This window comes from Carlito syrichta, unplaced genomic scaffold (genome assembly GCF_000164805.1).
Source record: "Carlito syrichta isolate Samal-C Ts95f unplaced genomic scaffold, Tarsius_syrichta-2.0.1 Scaffold308809, whole genome shotgun sequence".
Taxonomy (NCBI): Eukaryota; Metazoa; Chordata; class Mammalia; order Primates; family Tarsiidae; genus Carlito; species Carlito syrichta.
This window is the reverse complement of record NW_007252905.1, coordinates 903327-909958: the sequence shown is the minus strand read 5'-3', so window position 1 is coordinate 909958 and position 6632 is coordinate 903327. Positions and strand designations below refer to the sequence as shown.

General features: G+C 42.9%; 2 pseudogenes; one reads left to right on the top strand and one right to left on the bottom strand.

Annotated features, from left to right (window-relative positions):
- Nucleotides 1–5662: 5662 nt before the first annotated feature.
- LOC103268279 lies at nt 5663–6228 on the bottom strand (annotated as a pseudogene).
- Nucleotides 6229–6371: 143 nt separating this feature from the next.
- The window catches only part of LOC103268281, a 2328-nt pseudogene continuing 2067 nt past the window's right edge, over nt 6372–6632 (top strand).

Sequence of the window (6632 nt, the reverse complement as noted above, 5' to 3'; positions counted from 1 at the left end):
TGTCTTATTCCATTTCTTCAGAGGAATGCTTTCAGCTTCTGCCAGTTAAGTATGATGTTGGTTGCAGGTTTGCCGTAGATGGTTCTTATTTTTTGAGAATGTTCCTTTGATGCCTTGGTGTTTGAAGGTTTTTATCAAGAAGAGATGTTGTATTTTATCAAATGCTTTTTGTGTCTATTTTGGTAATATATGGTTCTTGGTTTTACATCTGTTTATGTGGTAGATTTTGCTTATTTATCTGTATATGTTGAACCAGACTTACATCCTGGGGATGAAGCCCACCTGGTCATGATGAATGATCTTTATAATGTGTTGTTGGATGTGATTTGCTAGGGTCTTGTTGAGAATTTTTACATTAGAGAAATTGACATGAATATTTATTTCCTTGTTGAATCTTTGACATTTTGTGGTATCAGGATGATAATGGCTTCATAAAATGAACTAGGGAAGATTCCTTCCTTTTTGATTGCTTGAAAAACTTTCAGGAGGATTGTTATCTGCTCTTTCTTGTATGTCTGGTAGACAGTTGAGAAACCATCTGAGTGAGGACTATTTGTGGAAGGGAGATTTTTTATTGCTGAATCAATTTCTGGGATTACTTATTGATCTGTTTAGGTTTTCAGTTTCTTCCTGCTTCAGTCTTGGAAGGTTGTATGTTATCAGGAATTTCACCATTTTCCCTATATTTTCTTTCTTTTTTTTTTTTTTTTTGAGTTGGAGTCTCACTGTGTCACCCAGACTGGAGTGTAGTGGCTGCTCCTGGCCATCACAGCCTCGACCTGCTGGGCTCCGGCGATCCTTCCGCCTCAGCCTTCCAAGTAGCTGGAACTACAGGCGTGCACTACCATGCCCAGCTGATTTTTGATTTATTGTAGAGATGAGGTCTCGCCAAATTGCCCAGGTGGGTCTTGAACATGCGGGCTCAGGCAATTCACTCACCTCAGCCTCCCAAGGCATGGGATTACAGGCTGAGCCACCGAGTCTGGCTCTCCTATATTTTCTAGCTTACTTTTATATAGGTGTTCACAGTAATCTATGTTAAGCTTTTGTATTTCTTCAGAGTTGGTTGTAACATTGCCTTTTTATTTCTGATTGTGTTTATATGAATTTTTTCTCTCTCCTTTGTTTTTGTTAATCTGGCTGGGGCCCTATCAATTTTATTTAATACATTCAAAGCATCAGCTTTTCAACACATTGCTCCTTTGTATGATTTTTTGTCTCTATTTTATTAAGTTTTGATTTTATTTTGATAATTTCCATTCTTCTACTGGCTTTGGGATTGAATTGTTTTTGTCTTTCTAGCTCCCTTGAGTGTGATGTTAGACTGTTTACTTGAGATCTCTCTGTTTTCTTGATGTGCGCATGCAATGTTGTAAACTTCCTCTTAGCAGTGATTTCATGGTATCTCATAGTTTTTGGTATGTTATGGTTTTGTTTTCAATTGTTTTAGAAATCTTTTTTATTTCTATCTTGATGTCTGAGAGAACACAAAAGTCATTGAGGAGCATGTTGTTTAATTTTCATGTGTATGTGTGTTTTGGGGGATTCCTGTTGGTGATGATATCTATTTTTATTCTGCTGTAGTCTAAGAAGATTGGTATGATTTTTGACATTTTGAAATTTGTTCACACTTGATTTGTGTCCAAGGATGGAGTCAATCTTAGAGTATGCTCCATGTGCTAATGAGAAGACTGTATATTCTGTTGTTTTGGGGTGGACTGTATATTCTGCAGTTGTCTATTAAATTTAATTGGTCCAATGTTTAGTTAAGGTTCCAGATTTCTTGGTTAGCTTTCTGCCTTGATGTTTTGTCTAAAGTTGTTAGTTGGGTACTGAAATCTCTGACTATTATTGTATAGCTGTCTATGTCCTCTTAGATTAATTACTAATTGTTTTATTAATCTGGGTGCTGTCATGTTGGGTGTGTATCCATTTAAAATAGATACTTTTGCCGGGTTCAGTGGCTCAGCCTGTAATACCCCGCTCTAGGAGGCTGAGGTGAGTGAATTGCCTGAGCCTGCGGGTTTGAGACTCACCTGGCTACTTGGCGAAACCTCATCTCTACAATAAATCAAAAAATTAGCTGGGCATGGTAGTGCACGGCTATAGTTCCAGCTACTTGGAAGGCTGATGTGGAAGGATCACTGGCGCCCAGCAGGTCGAGGCTGCAGTAGTCGGGAGCGGCCACTGCACTCCAGTCTGGGTGACAGAATGAGACTCCAACTCAAAAAAAGAAAAAAAGATAGATACTTTTTGTTGGGAAATTGAAGTCTTTATCATTATGTAGTGCTCTACACTTTCCTTTTCAGCTTTTATTTGTTTAAAGTCTATTCTTTCTGATATAAGAATAGTATACCTGCTCTTTTTTGTTTTCCATTTTCCTGGAAGATCTGTCTCCAGTCCTTTACCTTGCAGTGAGATAGGTTTCCGGAAAGCAGCAGAAGGATGGATCATGCTTCTTTGTCCAATCTACCACTCTGTGACTTTTGAGGGTGTGATCTGTTCTCGTTTAAGTTAATTATTGAGATGGGAGGGCTTGTTCTTGTCATATCATTGTTAGGAAGCTACTTTGCATTCTAGACTGTGTGGTTGACTTGTATTATCTGGAAACTCTGTTCTTTCTTATGCTTTTGTAATGAGTGGAACCATTCTTTAATTTCTGTGCTTAGAACTTTCTTAAACATCTCCTGAAGGGTTGGTCTGGAGGTGGCACATTCTCTTAGGAATTGCATGTCAGGGAACTATTTTAATTCTCTTTCATTAATAAAGTTTAGCTTAACTGGGTCTAAATTCTTTGCTGGAATTGGTTTTCTTTAAGAATGTTACAGATGGGTCCCCAATTTCTTCTGGCATATAAGGTTTTTACTGAAAGGTCTGCTGCAAATGTGCTGGTGCTTGGTCTGACCCATTTCTTTAGCTGCCTTTGTGATTTTTTTCTTTCATATTCACCTTAGTAAGTCTGATTATTATATGCCTTGGGGAGGATCTTCTTGTGTAATACCTCATAGGAGTTCTCTGAATTTCTTGTATTTACAGCCACCTCTCTAGTGAGATAGGGGAAGCTTTTTGAATGACATATTGAAGGGTGTTCTGTTTCCCCTTCTCTTTTAGGAATACTGATCAGCTGTAGATTTGGTTTCTTTGTATAATCCCAGACTTTTTGTAGACTTTGCTCATTTTTCTAATTATTTGCTCCTTATTTTTGTCAGACTGGGTTAATTCAGTAATTTGATCTTCAAGCTCTGAGATTCTTTCTTTTGCCTGATCAATTCTGCTCTTAAGACTTGCTATTGTATTTAGAAATTCCAGGAGAGAATTCTTCATTTCTAAAAGTTCAGTTTGATTCTTCCTTAGAATGACCAGGTCAGCTTTTACTACCCATACTATTTTTGTGGTCTGGTTAATTTGCATGTCCACTTTTTCCTGGATCTTATTGCATCTCTTTGCTATCCATAGTCTGAATTCTGCCTGCCATCAGAGATAGGTCATTCTGAAAGGACTCCATTGCTTGGGATCTGGAAGCCCCTTTGCGAGTGCCAAATCATTAAGGCTTTGGGGACTTCTGGTGTTCTTTCCCTGGTTCTTCCTTATCTGTGAGGGTAGTCTTTTCTCTTTTTATTTTTTGTTTTGCTATTTTTTATTTGATAAAGCTGTTTTTATTGGGGATAACAGTTTGTGTTGTTTTCTTACTTGACTTTCCTCCCCTGGTATGCCTGTGGTAGGAGTAGTGGTGGAATGGAGAGTGAGGAGCTGCGGACACTGTCTAGCACTGTTTCACCTGTGCAGTCTGGCAGGGACAGGGCAAGTCTTTTCCTCTAGATGGAGACTTTCTCCTCTCTCCAGCACAAGCCTAGAGCCCTGGCTGGGAGCTTCAGCATCTCCCTCCCCAACCTGCTATCTGATCAGGAAGATTGGTAGGTAGCCAGTAGGGGCCTCATGGTTCTACTCTGCTGCAGGTGTTCTGGGGGGAATGAATTGGCCTCCTCCTATCTAAGTGAGTCTTCTTCTCTCAAACAGGGGTAGAAAGGAGGCTGCTACCTTGCTGGGAGATACCTGGTATTTCTCTTTCAGTCTGAAGGTGGGCAGAGTGTTACTACGGTGCTGCACAGAGGTGCACTGCCTCCTAGTTCCTGCTCTGCTTCCTGGGAAGGGCAGGTGAAGTGATGGTGGCTTCCTGAGGGCAAACCACACCCATAGTTTTGAACCAGTACTTGAAGAGTGCCAAGCACTACTGGGGAAACATCCCCAAAGTGGACGCACTACCTCTGCTGGGGGCTGGAAAGGGAGAGATGGGGGAGTGGTCACATGATGCAGACTACCCCCAAAGGGTGAGCCCCTTGGAACCTCTCCTTTGAGAGGCTGGTAACCTTCGGTGCTGAGGCTCACTATGAGCAGGAATCCTCCAGTCCTCATGTGGTTCTAGCAGTAGGTCTGTCCCAATAGGCCCATCCTAATTCTGGGAAGCTTTCTGCACCCAGGGGTGCCAGGTAGGGTATAAGAGAAGGGCCCGAGCTGTCATTCCTTTAGCTAAGACTGCAGAGGCTCCCACAAGATGTGTAAACTGGTTCTCCTGTACACTCACCACTTCCTTCTCCAAGAGTACTCTCCTAATCTCATGTCAGAACCAATTTTGGAGGTGACTGGGGCTTGCGGCTGTCCATTCTCCATGTCCCTCAGAGACCAATTGATAAACCTCAAACTGGGTTTCCAAGCCCAGCCCCAGAGCAGCAGACTCACTGCTCTGTGTAGGCTTCTTTGCTGAGACAGCAGAGTTGTTCACTGTCTTGTCAGTCATCTTGGCCTTTCCTCAGAAAATGTTCTTTAATGCTTTATAAAGACAAGGAAAGGATTTGTTGAGAATACCTCTTTTCACACTGTTGGTGATAGTTGGGTTCAGTTTCTTATAGTTAAACATGATTATGCTATAAAAATTATCAGTTACCTAGTTCATTTCTTATATTAAATTCCCATTTCTTGGTAATTGGAGAAGACTTATAAGCAATTGTAACATGTATCTTAGCTTGACCTTGACCATATTAGGATATAAAAATATATGTATAAATCTGGAAGACTAGGGGGATCAGCACAACAAGGGTCTGTTTTTCTACTAAGAAAGAAATTCTAAAAAAAGGGAAAGTAGGAATACAGAAGCTTGGTCAAGTACAATACGCTATTGTCAGAAAGGAACTTATTTGCATTTGTCACATGGATGTTTTTTCTTCCCCCTGATGAGAAATTTTATTGATAAAAAGTCAGTGAGGACTTATTGAGACCCCAAACACCAGTTCCTTAAACCACTCTAACAACTGCTGTGAAGGTCATTGTGAGGAGACCCTGGGTAGGCGAGGCTGGAATCAAGTGGGATGTGACAGGTCACAGATGACCTTCAGGCTGCCTACCTTTAGTTTCTTTTGTTCCAGATTCGAGCCAGAAGCCCTGGGGCCTGTCTCTTGTAGCATGAGACTCCCTTGGGGGCCCTGGGGAAGGGCAGGCCAGTGGTGTAACTTCCTTCCCTCAGCCTAGCCAAGGCCCAAATCCCTTTCTTTTGCCTGGCTCCACTTGTCCCCAATGCTATCCCCAAATTCAAAATAGTAAAATTCCTCCTTGGTTTTCCCCTTTCCAGTCCAGAGTCACTTATTGCTGGAATGTGGGACCAACTCTTCTACCAGAAGGTCCAGGGTGGTTGCAGCAGCTCAAAGGTTGGGATGCTGGTGACATTGACTGGGATGGAAATGATGGCCCATGGCAGCCCATGCTGTTCCAGGGAGTGGCGATCATGTAGCCTCTCTGCCGAGCAGGAAGAGGGCAGGATGTTAGCTGTACACTGAGTACTGTCCTGGATCATGTCCATGTAGAAGCTGTCATTGTCGGCCACGTTGTCAGAGATGATCACTGCCCACCACCGTACTCCTGGACCTCCTGGGTCTTGGAGAGAAACGAGCAGCCCCCCTCCCTTTCCACCATAGCAATCTAGTCCTGGATGAAGAAACAGTTGCTGAGTTCCCCGAAGGCTTCCAGAGGTTCAGAGGGGACAAGGTGAATCTGCTCATACCTTGTGTGAAAGATACCACCAAAGTCCTTGGCAGGTGTGGCAGTGAGGATGAATCGGAGGTCCCCAGGACTCAGCACCTGAAAGTCCAGATAATCATGGATGCTAAAGCCGTGGGCCGTGACGCATGTGGGGAGCCAAAACAATAGACCACACCAGTCTGCGACGCCAGGGACCATCTCCAGGACCCGACGCAGCGCCGTGTTCCCCCCCCACCTGTCACACAGATCATCAATTAGACCAGCCATTCTCAATCTGAAAGCAAGGGAGTGGCAACAAAAAAGTAAGCAAAATCTCAAAAAGCTGTTGCTCTACAGCCTCTATGAGATATTGGGTCCTCCTAGAAGTGACAGTATTGGTGACACAGGAACAGGATGTAAGCAATAGCTGCATTATTGATATGGATAGTGACAAAATACTGATTCAGTGCTTTCTGTTGTCTGGATATAAGATATCAGAACCCAGCCGGGCTCAGGGGCTCAGACTGTAATCCTGCACCTTGGAAGGCTGAGGTGAGTGAATTGCCTGAGCCCGCGGGTTCGAGACCCACCTGGGCAACTTGGTGAGACCTCATCTCTACAAT